This window comes from Heterodontus francisci, chromosome 26 (genome assembly GCF_036365525.1).
Source record: "Heterodontus francisci isolate sHetFra1 chromosome 26, sHetFra1.hap1, whole genome shotgun sequence".
NCBI lineage: Eukaryota > Metazoa > Chordata > Chondrichthyes > Heterodontiformes > Heterodontidae > Heterodontus > Heterodontus francisci.
Window position 1 is genome coordinate 59,627,023 of NC_090396.1, and position 14,429 is coordinate 59,641,451.

Here is a 14,429-nt window from a genome sequence, read left to right on the forward strand (position 1 = left end):
CTACCTCAGTAGACGAGTCCTCAAACGTCCTTTCTGCCGCTGTAATACTTTCCTTGATTAACAATGCCACACCCCCCCCCTCTTTTACCCTCTTCTCTGTTCTTACTGAAACATCTAAATCCCGGAACCTGCAACATCCATTCCTGCCCCTGCTCTACCCATGTCTCTGAAATGGCCACAACATCAGGATCCCAGGTACCAACTCATGCTGCAAGCTCACCCACCTTATTCCGGATGCTCCTGGCGTTGAAGTAGACACACTTTAAACCAAGTTCTTGCTTGCCAGTGCCCTCTTGCGTCCCTGTAACCTTATCCCCTACCTCACTACTCTCAACAGCCTGTACACTGGAACTACAATTTAGGTTCCCATTCCCCTGCTGATATAGTTTAAACCCCCCCCCGAAGAGCACTAACAAATCTCCCCCCCCAGGATATTGGTACCCCTCTGGTTCAGGTGAAGACCATCCTGTTTGTAGAGGTCCCACCTACCCCAGAAAGAGCCCCAATTATCCAGGAAACCAAAACCTTCCCACCTACACCATCCCTGCAGCCACGTGTTCAACTCCTCTCTCTCCCTATTCCTCGCTTCGCTAGCACGTGGCACGGGCAACAACCTAGAGATAACAACTCTGGTTGTTCTCGCTCTAAGCTTCCACCCTAGCTCCCTGAATTTCTGCCTTAAATCCCCATCCCTCTTCCTACCTATGTCGTTGGTGCCTATGTGGACCACGACTTGGGGGTGCTCCCCCTCCCCCTTAAGGATCCCAAAAACACGATCAGAGACATCACGTACCCTGGAACCTGGGAGGCAACACACCAACCGTGAGTCTCTCTCGTTTCCACAGAACCTCCTATCTGTTCCCCTAACTATGGAGTCCCCAATGACTAATGCTCTGCTCCTCTTCCCCTTTCCCTTCTGAGCAACAGGGACAGACTCTGTGCCAGAGACCTGCACCCCATTGCTTACCCCCTGGTAAGTCGTCCCCCTCAACAGTATCCAAAACGGTATACCTGTTGTTGAGGGAAACGGCCACAGGGGATCCCTGCACTGCGTGCTGGTTCCCTTTCCTTCCCCTGATGGTAACCCATCTACCTACGTCTTTTACCTGAGGTGTGACTGCCTCCCTATAACTCCTGTCAATAATCCCCTCCGCCTCCCGAATGATCCGAAGTTGCTCCAGCTCCAGTTCCCTAACGCGGTCTGCGAGGAGCTGGAGTTGGGTGCACTTCCCGCAGATGCAGTCAGCAGGGACACTCTTGGCGACCCCTACCTCCCACATTCTGCAGGAGGAACATACAACTGCCTTAACCTCCATTCCCACTATTCTAGATTCCCAACAAATCTACTGAAAAACCAAACGAAAAAAAAAGTCAAAACTTGTTCGCTTAGCAATCCGACGGACTGAACTTTTTAAATAAAAAGCTTACCTTATCAACACACCAGAGTCCTTTTTTTTTTGGTTAGAGGAGGAGGAGGAGGGTGGGTGGGAGACACTACACGTGTAGTGTCTCGGGTACTGCCACTGCCCAAATAAATAGTTTTCCCTTCCCCAGCAGTCCCCTGGTCCTCCGAAACAAAAGGGGATTAACTTGTAACTTACACTGAAATTGACCGCTCAGCTGTAAGTTCGCTCCGCACCTCGTTCTGTCAAAGCTGCTCCTCGCAAAAAGTTTGTGAACCGATGCACATTCATCATGAGAAGCAGTAAATGTCAGAATGAGCCCCTGATCTCTGACCCTGTCCTGCCCATCTCTAGTGCCTCATTCTGCAAGTGTTTCAAAACTTCCTCTTTGCAAGAGGTGAGAAGGTGCCGATTTGGGAGTTCAGCCCCTGTGGTCCATATCATTTTGTAGACTGGCTTATCCTTTAACAAGAATGACCTCCAGTTGGCATGAGATGCAGTAAAATCCAGATGTCAGAATGTAGACCATAACCAGTGTAGAAACCAATGACTTGCATACCAAGTAAAGTTTTCAATGAGGTGAAGGGCGATAATGATGTGTGAAGAAATACTTGCAAGGTTGGGGGTGTGAAGGGCCTTGCAGTATCTCTTAGTCATTAATGATAAATTATGGAAGTGCTTCAATATCTTGAGTGGTAGATCATAAGTTGACTGCATTCTTGGAAGGTTTGATTGTCTGCACTTAGCAAATTGGTCTGGTTGCTAAGTTTTTTAAAGTACTGCATTGCTGTGTGTTTAGGACTTAATTGTCCTAATTTGATTTGAGACAGGATCCCAAGAAGTTGATCAGCCTTTTGGTCAGGTGTGAAGGGTTGAATGGCCTACTGCTATTTCTTAAGTAGTGATAATCATACCTTTTTTGTTTAGTTGGGAATTGGGATTGAAATTATTTTGAGTGTTGTGTGGAAGATTATTCAGTGTCAGTATGGCATCCAATCCAGCTGTCTGGCATTCCTGGAAACACTGTTGAAAATGAATGCACATTGTAGCAGGAAGCTTTAAAGTAACGCAGTAGAGCACCGTGATGCAGTGATAGAGGTATTGACTCTCAATGATGCAGGGTCTGTGCTGGAGCCTCAACCTTTTACAATTTATCTCAATGACTTAGATGAGGAGAGCGATGGCATGGTGGCTAAATTTGCAGATGAGGCAAAGATAGGCAGGAAAGTATGTTGTGAGGAGGATATAAGGAGGTTGCAGACTGATATAGATGGGTTGAGTGAGTGGGAAAAAAATCTGGCAGATGGAGTATAATGTGGGAAAATGTGAAGTTCACTTTGGCAGGAAGAATAAAAAAGCAGAGTATTACCTAAAAAGAGAACGACTGCAGAATTCCGAGGTGCAGAGGAATCTAGGTGATTTTTTTTTTAGAACATTACAGCGCAGTACAGGCCCTTCGGCCCACGATGTTGCACCGACCTGTGAAACCATCTGACCTACACTATTCCATTTTCATCCATATGTCTATCCAATGACCACTTAAATGCCCTTAAAGTTGGTGAGTCTACTACTGTTGTAGGCAGGGCGTTCCACGCCCCTACTACTCTCTGAGTAAAGAAACTACCTCTGACATCTGTCCTATATCTATCACCCCTCAACTTAAAGCTATGTCCCCTCGTGTTTGCCATCACCATCCGAGGAAAAAGACTCTCACTATCCACCCTATCCAACCCTCTGATTATCTTATATGTCTCTATTAAGTCACCTCTCCTCCTCCTTCTCTCCAATGAAAACAACCCCAAGTCCCTCAGCCTTTCCTCGTATGACCTTCCCTCCATACCAGGCAACATCCTAGTAAATCTCCTCTGCACCCTTTCCATAGCTTCCACATCCTTCCTATAATGCGGTGACCAGAACTGCACGCAATACTCCAGGTGCGGTCTCACCAGAGTTTTGTACAGCTGCAGCATGACCTCGTGGCTCCGAAACTTGATCCCCCTACTAATAAAAGCTAACACACCATATGCCTTCTTAACAGCCCTATTAACCTGGGTAGCAACCTTCAGGGATTTATGCACCTGGAGACCAAGATCTCTCTGTTCATCTACACTACCAAGAATCTTCCCATTAGCCCAGTACTCTGCATTCCTGTTACTCCTTCCAAAGTGAATCACCTCACACTTTTCCGCATTAAACTCCATTTGCCATCTCTCAGCCCAGCTCTGCAGCCTATCTATGTCCCTCTGTACCCTACAACATCCTTCGGCACTATCCACAACTCCACCGACCTTCGTGTCATCCGCAAATTTACTAACCCACCCTTCTACACCCTCATCCAGGTCATTTATAAAAATGACAAACAGCAGTGGCCCCAAAACAGATCCTTGCGGTACACCGCTAGTAACTAAACTCCAGGATGAACATTTGCCATCAACCACCACCCTCTGTCTTCTTTCAGCTAGCCAATTTCTGATCCACAGCTCTAAATCACCTTCAACCCCATACTTCCGTATTTTCTGCAATAGCCTACCATGGGGAACCTTATCAAACGCCTTACTGAAATCCATATACACCACATCCACTGCTTTACCCTCATCCACCTGTTTGGTCACCTTCTTGAAAAACTCAATAAGGTTTGTGAGGCACGACCTACCCGTTACAAAACCGTGCTGACTATCGCTAATGAACTTATTCTTTTCAAGATGATTATAAATCCTGTCTCTTATAACCTTTTCCTACATTTTACCCACAACCGAAGTAAGGCTCACAGGTCTATAATTACCAGGGCTGTCTCTACTTCCCTTCTTGAACAAGGGGACAACATTTGCTATCCTCCAGTCTTCCGGCACTATTCCTGTCGACAATGACGACATAAAGATCAAGGACAAAGGCTTTGCAATCTCCTCCCTAGCTTCCCAGAGAATCCTAGGATAAATCCCATCTGGCCCAGGGGACTTATCTATTTTCACACTTTCCAAAATTGCTAACACCTCCTCCTTGTGAACCTCAATCCCATCTAGCCTAGTAGCCTGAATCTCAGTATTCTCCTCGACAACATTTTCTTTCTCTACTGTAAATACTGACGCAAAATATTCATTTAACATTTCCCCTACCTCCTCTGATTCCACACACAACTTCCCACTACTATCCTTGATTGGCCCTAATCTAACTCTAGTCATTCTTTTATTCCTGATATACCTATCGAAAGCCTTAGGGTTTTCTTTGATCCTATCCGCCAGTGACTTCTCGTGTCCTCTCCTTGCTCTTCTTAGCTCTCCCTTTAGATCCTTCCTGGCTAGCTTGTAACTCTCAAGCGCCCTAACTGAGCCTTCACGTCTCATCCTAACATAAGCCGCCGCCTTCCTCTTGACAAGCGCTTCAACTTCTTTAGTAAACCACGGCTCCCTCGCTCGACAACTTCCTCCCTGCCTCACAGGTACATACTTATCAAGGACACGCAGTAGCTGCTCCTTGAATAAGCTCCACATTTCGATTGTTCCCATCCCCTGCAGTTTCCTTCCCCATCCTACGCATCCTAAATCTTGCCTAATCGCATCATAATTTCCTTTCCCCCAGCTATAATTCTTGCCCTGCGGTATATACCTGTCCCTGCCCATCGCTAAGATAAACCTAACCGAATTGTGATCACTATCACCAAAGTGCTCAGCTACATCTAAATCTAACACCTGGCCGGGTTCATTACCCAGTACCAAATCCAATGTGGCATCGCCCCTGGTTGGCCTGTCTACATACTGTGTCAGAAAACCCTCCTGCACACACTGGACAAAAACTGACCCATCTAAAGTACTCGAACTATAGTATTTCCAGTTGATATTTGGAAAGTTAAAGTCCCCCATAACAACTACTGTTGTTGTACAGTAATGTACTGTTCCAGTACATGAGCCACAAAAAGTTAGTATGCAGGTACAGCAAGTAATAAAGAAGGCTAACGGAATGCTATCCTTTATTACAAGAGGAATTGAAAATAAAAGTAAGGATGTTATGCTTCAGTTATACAAGGCATTGGTAAGACCACATCTCTAATACTGTGTGCAGTTTTGGTCTCATTTTAGGACGGATGTAAGTGATTTGGCAGTTAAGAGAAGATTTGCTAGATTGATGCCTGTGATGAGCATGTTGTCTTATGAGGAAAGGTTGGACAGACTGGGCTTGTTTTCACTGGAGTTTAGAAGAGTGAGGGGAGACTTAATTGAAGTTTATAAGTCCTGAATGGTCTTGCCAAGGTGGATGTGGAAAGGATGTTTGCTCTTGTGGGTGAGTCCAGGACTTGGGGGCACTGTTTTAAAATTAGGGGTTGCCCTTTTTGGACGGAGATGAGGAGGATTTTCTTCTCTGAGGGTTGTGCGACTTTGGAACTCTGTCAGGAGGAGGTGGGGTCATTGAATGTTTTTAAGGTGGAGGTAGATAGATTCTTGGGCAAAGGAATCAAAGGTTATCGGGGTAGATGGGAATGTGGAATTTGAGACACAATCAGATCAGCTATGACCTTATTGAATGGCGGAGCAGGCTCGAGGGGCCGAATGGCCTACTTCTCCCAATTTGTATGTTTGTATGGACAAACTTAGCATTTTGTGCACTTTGAAATTCTATGAGTATTGCTAACCGGTTAATGTTTGTTTTTCGTGGTGGTTGTTGAGGGTTGAGGTTAGACAAGACCCCAAGAAGACTCTTCTTTTCTTCTAATGTCAAGAATTGTGTTTTAATACCCATCTGGACCAAAGGCCTCAGTTTAATGTTTCAACCAAAGGATGACACCTTCAATAATGCAACTGTCCTCCATCACTGCACTGGCAAGTCAATATATTTTGTACGGAGGTTCTGAAAGGACCAACATTGGGAAGAAAATAAAACAGATTGGGAGTAGGTTTTGAGAGCTCTTTCTGTCAGGAATCCATAGAACTTTGGTTAGGCTCTCCACCTCGCCTTCCTGGATGCAGGAGATATTTTTGGAGGGTCAACTTTGAATGGTGGGATTGTGCTCCGAGAAGGTTACATGAAAATGGTGCTCTCTAGTGATGATAATTGTGGGGCATATGTTGTAAACTTTTGAGAATTGTGGTGTGTTGCCAATGGGCTGGGCTGACTATGATATTCTGGTTTCAAGTGTATTATGATTTTTTTCCATATGTACTTTGCATATATATGATGTGTGTATCATTCATAAAGTTGTATAGAAGAATAGAAATAAAATATAGGATTGGTTAGATATGCTGATTTTATGGTTCTACGGTCATAAATCTGAAACTTTTATGTTGTAATATTACAGTAATGGCACTTGAGAACAGTTAGATTAACCTTTTAAAGGTAAGGATGGTTTATTCCCCTGATATGTTCTGTTGAGTGATTGTACTGTATTGCTTTGTTTCCTGAAATAGCTCCTTTTGCACGGTACAAAACATCAACAATGCAGCAGTTCCTGATGAGGGATGTGACTATCTAAAAGATCAATGTAGACCAGAGCAACTTCAATTATCATCTTGCTTCCATTCAAAACCAATAATGTCTGGGAAAGATTTGTTTCATCTGCCAGAAGAGCATGTCATTACTGATCTAATAGTGCAAGGTATGAATATTTTATAAGGTACTTGGAGAAAGGGAGGCATAGGAAGTAATTTATATGTCCAGAGGAAGAGTCCAATCTTTGGGATTGGACATTTCTGAGAATATAAGGGACCAATTGTATTTATGTTCCATTGTCAAGATATCTTCCCTGTCCTATAAATGTTTACATAACAATATACAATATTGTGAATTACTAGATTAATAACAATTAACATGTCAGTTATGATTTGCCATCAATAATTAAAATTCACTTTTACTATACTTTAGATTAGAATACGATCCATATTGCATTTTCAGCTTTACTCAAATGTGTTATTTAAAGGTTTACAATTTAAAATGGAATTGCAAAAAATATTTTATATTTCCCTCCAAAAGCCTCCCATCCGAAGGGCCTGTTTCAGTGCTCTATGACTCTCAGCAGAATGGCGCTGGAAAACGTGTGAGGGGAAGGGTGTGAATGGCCTTTTACTTTCCACTTGGAGGCTATTGAGACTGGGAACTGACATATGGGAAGTACAAGTCTTAAGTCCCAAACTCTGCTTTTATCTCTCCTTCCCTCTTCTTTCCCCTTCACACCCCCAATCCGTAACTGAAGAATGGGTAGTTGACCGGCTCAGTCTTCTGCTGGTAGTACTATGTAAACTGTCATCGGGATGATCGTGAATGTGAAGTGGATTGATCTGTCCTCTCTGATTTTGTTTCACTCGCCCCATATTGGGGAAGTTTGGTGCCTTTCTAAAATGTTCTGGCAGAGATTGGGAACGAGACACTTGGAGAACTTTGGACAAAATATCATTTATCATTTTGGCCAGCATTGTAAACCATCACATTGTCATATCATAGCGTCCAGATGTATAACATTTCTAAATGGATTGTTACTATACAGTAATCAGTGGAAACCATTACAGCAGAAAATGTTTAAATCAATGACTATCCTTCACTAACCATCGAACATAGTACAGTAAATAGAGTTACCACTGTTCATTTTTAAAAATTCTTTCTCAACTGATCGTTTATATATTTTTTTGCTGATATTTGTTGGGAGTAGTATTTGATTTTCATTAGGACATTGTTCCATCAAATCTTTGGTATTGTTCTGAGAAATGTTATTCGCCCTCTTTATTGCCAAGCCAATTTTGACTGCCACAGTTTTTTTTCCCCACTTCTCAGCAAGAGGAAATGAGATTGCCATGGAGGGGTGCTTATTGTGCATTCATAATAATAGTAGCGACTTTGAACTTAGTTTTAGTGGAGGATTTTCTTGACCGTTCTGAACCACTTACATATCAACCATCTGCATTTGATGCTGATATTTCGGGGAATTGACCCTGCTCATGGACAAAAATCATCTTTGACTCCCTCCTTACACCCTCCCAAATTTCATTCTGGGGTTTCTACGAAGTGTTGCTGTAAAAAGAGGTTGAATATCGCTGTAAACTGTGAGTAGGAATTCTCATGAGATCAGGAATGCTTGCCCAAGGTGTGTGGTGATGTCCTATTTAATTTTAAATGATGAATGAAGTGTGGCAGTGATGAATTTATTGTAGCAGCAACAGGGAGGTAGGAGATCCCGAGTGTTACTGAGGAGAGGGGAGAAGTGAAGAGCAATAATGCAAGGGATGGTTGGGAAGGGAAGGGGACCTGGTTGTCGTTTGGAGGAATCGTAGAATGTTTACAGCACAGAAAGAGGCCACTTGGCCCATCGTGTCTGTACAGTCAAAAAGTGATCCACCCATTCTAATCCCACCTTCCAGCATCTTGTCCGTAACCCTGCAGATTATGGCACTTGAGGTGCATATCCAGACTCCTTTTGAACTAGTTGAGGGTTTCTGCCTCAACTATCCTTTCAGGCAGTGAGTTCCAGACCCCCACCACCCTCTGGGTGAAAAGAAATTCCTCATCTCCTCTCTCATCTTTCGACCAATCACTTTAAATCTATGCCCCCTAGTCACTGACCTATCTGCTAAGGTAAATATGCCCTTCACTTTCACTCTATCCAGATCCCTCAAAATTTTGTACAATTCAATCAGATCTCTCCTCAGCCTTCTCTATTCCAAGGAGAACAACCCAAGCCTATCCAATCTTTCCTCATTGCTGCATTTTTCCAGTCCCGGCAACATCCTCTTAAATCTCCTCTGTATCATCTCGAGTGCAATTACATCCTTTCTGTAATGAGGTGACCAGAACTGCACACAGGACACAAGTTGTGGCCTAACCAATGATTTATTCAGTTCCAGCATAACCTCCCTGCTCTTATATTATATACCTCGGCTAATAAAGGAAAGGATTCCATAGGTCTTCTGAACCACCTTATCGACCTGCTACCTTCAGGGATCTGTGGACATTCACTCCAAGGTCCCTCACTTCCTCTACACTTGTCAGTATTTTCCCTTTAATTGTGTATTCCTTTGACCTCCCCAAATGCATCATCTTACACTTCTCCAGGTTGAATTCCATTTGTCACTTATCTGCCTATCTGATCAGACCATCAATATCTTGTTTTTTTATTCATTCATGGGATGTGGGCATTGCTGGCTGGGCCAGCATTTATTGCCCATCCATAATTGACCTTGAGAAGATGATGGTGAGCTACCTTTATTTTTTATTTAGAGATAAGGCACTGAAACAGGCCCTTTGGCCCACGAGTCTGTGCAGACCAACAACCACCCATTTATACTAATCCTACATTAATCCCATATTCCCTACCACATCCCCATCGTTCTCCTACCACCTACCTACACTAGGGGCAATTTACAATGGCCAATTTACCTATCAACCTGCAAGTCTTTGGCTGTGGGAGGAAACAGGAGCAACTGGCGGAAACACATGCAGTCACAGGGAGAACTTGCAAACTCCGCACAAGCAGTACCCAGAACCGAACCCGGGTCGCTGGAGCTGTGAGGCTGCAGTGCTAACCACTGTGCCACACCTTCTTGAACCACAGCAGTCCATGTGGGGTAGGTACACCCACAGTGCTGTTAGGAAGGGCGTTTCAGGATTTTGACCCCTTCCTACAGGTTACAGCTATCCTTCTCGCTATCTACCACATAGCCATTCTTTGTGTCGTCTGCAAACCTCTTGATCATGCCCTGACGTTTACGTCAAAATCGTTAATATACACCACAAAAAGCAGGGGACCCAGTACTGAGCCCTTCAGAACGCCACTGGAAACCACCCTCCAGTCACAAAAACACCCATCAACAATTACCCTTTGTTTTCTGCCACTGAGCCAATTTCATATTCACTTTGCTACATTTCCCTGTATCCCATGGGCTTTTCTTTTTAACCAGTCTGCCATGTGGGACCTTGGCAAAAACCTTGCTAAAATCCATGTAGACCACATCAACTGCACTACCCTCATCTATCTTCCTTGTTAATTCCTCAAAAAATTCGATCAAGTTGGTCAGACAATTGTGCTGTTACTAAACGTTTGGAGATTTATGAGGTAAGTGATATGCTTATAGGAAGAATAGAGGTTATATTGAGTAGACTCATGAAGAAAGGGGAGAAAATAGAATAAGTGATAGGAAGGTGATCAGGTTTGAGAGTAGAAGAGAAAAGAGTCAATGGTAGATTGAGATGGGGAGGAGAAAAGATAAGTGGTGGAAAGCAGAACCGTTGTGTGAGATGAAGTGGAACATAGGGTAAGGGTCATGTAATGAGAGACCTGGGCAATGGGAAGTGAGGAGAAGGGAAGAAAATGCAGCAATAGAGTATCGTAGGGATTGAAATGGGAAGAAAAAGCAGTTAGTGGCAGAGGAGGAAAGATCAGTAGGATGTAGATGGTAGGAAGTTGAATTATGGAAATTGGCATAGTAAAGGAGCATGTCAGGCAATTGGCTAGAATTTGTAAAGTTAAAAGAATAAACTGATAGTTAATTTTTGAATTTTGTTTTGAAGAGCATGAACTACAGAGAATAAATGTGAATCCAAATTAGAAATGGAATGAAGTAGGGAGCAATATAAATTAATTCAGTAGAAGCTGGAAAAGAACAACATGATAAAGAAATTAATTGAAGAGTGAATTAATCTTTTGGTATTTGAAATAGACAATTGAACATGCCGCATGGGCGGCACAGTGGCGCAGTGGTTAGCACCGCAGCACCGCAGCCTCACAGCTCCAGTGACCCGGGTTCAATTCTGGGTACTGCCTGTGTGAAGTTTGCAAGTTCTCCCTGTGTTTGCGTGGGTTTCCTCCCACATGCCAAAGACTTGCAGGTTGATAGGTAAATTGGCCATTAGCAATTGCCTCTAGTATAGGTAGGTGGTAGGGAAATATAGGGACAGGTGGGGATGTGGTAGGAATATGGAATTAGTGTAGGATTAGTATAAATGGGTGGCTGATGGTCGGCACAGACTCGGTGGGCTGAAGGGCCTGTTTCAGTGCTGTATCTCTAAACTAAACTAAACAAATCTGTGTTGACTATCCTTGATTAACCTGTGCCTTTCCAAGTGACAGTTTATCCTGTCTCTCAGAATAGATTCCAATAATTTGCCGACTACTGAGGTTAGACTGACTGACCTGTAATTATTTGGTCTATCCCTCACTCCCTTGTTAAACAGAGGTACAACGTTAGCAGTTTTCCAGTCTTCCGGTACCGCACCTGTATCCAGTGAGGACTGGAAAGTGATGTTTAGACCTTCAGCTATTTCCTCTCTTGCTTCTTTTAACAGCCTATGGTTCACTAATGTCCTTTAGGGAAGGAAATCTTCTGTCGTTACCTGGTCTGGCCTACATGTGACTCCAGACCCAAAGCAATGTGGTTGTCTCCTAAATGCCCTCTGAAATGGCCTAGCAAGCCACTCAGTTCAAAGGCAATTAGGGATGGGCAACAATGCTGGCCTAGCCAGCAATGGCCACATCCCACCAACGAATATAAAAAAAAATTCATCTGGCCGTAGTGATTTATCAACTTTCAAGGATGCTAATCCCATTAATACTACCTCTCTCCTTATGTTTATCACATCCAATACTTCACACCCCTCTTCCTTAACTACAGTATCTGCACCGTCCCCCTCTTTTGTGAAGATAAATGCAAAGTATTCATCGAGAACAATACTAACAGCTTCAGCCCCTCCACATTGGTTACCTTTTTGGTCTTTTATGGGCCCTGCTCTCTTCTTAGTTATCTTGTTACTCTTAATGTATTGATAAAACATCTTTAGGTTCACCCTGATTTTGCTTGCCAATATTCTTTCATGCCCTCTCTTTGCTTTCCTAATTTCCTTTTTGATTTCACCCCTCCACTTTTTATATTCCTTTCGGCTTCTGTAGTATTGAGTTCTCAGTGTCAGACATAAGCTTTCCTTTTCTGTCTTATCTTGCCCTGTAAGCTCCTTGAGGCGGTCTAGGGAATACCAGTGCCAATGGAAAATGGGTGGCACAGTGGGTGCAACACTGGCCTTTTTAACCTACTGAGAGCTTAGAAGGGAAATCAGCCCAGCTTGGGCTTCTCCTGCCAGCTCCCCAGTATTTCTCTGAGGTTACCACGGCTTGGTATTGCTGTAAGAGACTGAGCACTGCTGTAGTATGGGAGTTATTGAGATCTGAAATTCCCACCCAAAGTTTCTGCTGGCTGCAGTAGCCCATGTGAAATACTTCTAGTGGGTGTGGGCTTGCAGCCCAAAACTGCCCTTAATGAGTTGGTCCCTTGGAGGATGAGACTAGGGAGTTAATAGAAGGAAACACAGAAAGGAGACACTAAATCAGTATTTTGCCTCAGTTCTCACGGTGGAGGACGCTAGTACCATCCCAATAGTACAGGTAATGCAGAGGTTATAGAAAGGTAGGAACTTAGAACAATCATCATCACTAGGGAAAAAGTACTGAGCAAACTATTGGAATTGAAGGCAGACAAGTCCCCTGGGACTGATGGCCTACATCCTAGGGTCTTAAAGGAAGTGGCAGCGGAGATAGTGGATCCATTAGTTATAATATTCCAAAATTCTCTGGATGCAGGAAAGGTTCCAGTGGATTGGAAAAATGCTAATATAACGCCCTTATTCAAGTCATTAATATAGACTATACTACAGAAACTATAGACCAGTTAGTTTAACATCTGTTGTTGGGAAATTGTTAAAAATCCATTATTAAGGAAGTAATAACAGGACATTTAGAAAGTCAAAATGCAATCCATCAGAGTCAGTGTGGTTTTATGAAGGGTAAATTGTGTTTAACTAATTTGCTAATGTTCTTTGAAGATGTAACAAGCAAAGTGGATAATGGGGATCCTGTAGAAGTAGTATATCTGGACTTCCAGAAGGCATTTGATAAGGTGCCGCACCAAAGGTTAATACACAAGGTAAGATCATGGGGTTAGGGGCAATTTATTAGCTTGGATAGAGGATTGGCTAACCAACAGAAAACAGAGAGTCAGGATAAATGGGTCTTTTTCTGGTTGGCAAGATGTAACTCGTGGAGTGCCACAGGGTTCAGTCCTTGGGCCCCAACTATTTACAATTTATATTAATGACTTGGATGCAGGGATAGAAGGTACTATGGCCAAATTTGCAGATTACACTAAATTAGGTGGGATAGTAAGTTGCAATAAAGAAATAAGAAATTTACAAATGGATAGGTTAGGTGAATGGGCCAAAATTTGGCAGATGGAGTTTAACGCGGATAAGTGTGAGGTTATCCATTTTGGTCGGAAGAATAGAAAGGCAAATTGTTATCTAAATGGAGAGGAATTTCAGAATGCTTCGGTGCAGAGGGATCTGGGTGTCCTCATGCACGAATCGCAGAAAACTAGTATGCAGGTACAGCAGGTAATAAGGCAAATGGAATTTTGGCATTTATTGCTAAAGGAATAGAGTATAAAAGTAGGGAAGTGTTGCTGCAACTGTACAAGGCATTAGTGAGACCGCACCTGGAGTATCGCGTACAGTTTTGGTCCCCTTACTCGAGGAGAGATGTAGTTGCATTGGAGGCAATTCAGAGGAGGTTCACTAGATTGATTCCAGAGATGAGGGGTTTGTCTTATGAAGAGAGATTGAGCAGTTTAGGCCTTTACTTTCTGTAGTTTAGAAGAATGAGAGGAGATCTAATTGAGGTATACAAGTTGATTAAGGGGATTGACAAAGCAGACATAGAGAGGATGTTTCCTCTTGTGGGGCAATCTAAAACGAGAGGTTTTAGGATAAGGGGTAGCAGATTTAACAGAGATGAGGAGAAATTACTTCTCTCAAAGGGTCGTGAGTCTGTGGAATTCACTACTCCAGAGTGTAGTGGATGCTGGGACAATGGCTAAATTTGATGAGCTAGACAGATTTTTAATTAGTAATGGGTTGAAGGGTTATGCAGAACGGGCAGGAAATGATTTGAGGCCAAGATTAGATCAGCCGTGATCCTATAGAATGGCGGAGCAGGCTCGAGGGGCAGAATTGCCTACTCCTGCTCCTAGTTCTTATTTTCTTATGAGAGGGGATAACTGGGATGGAAAT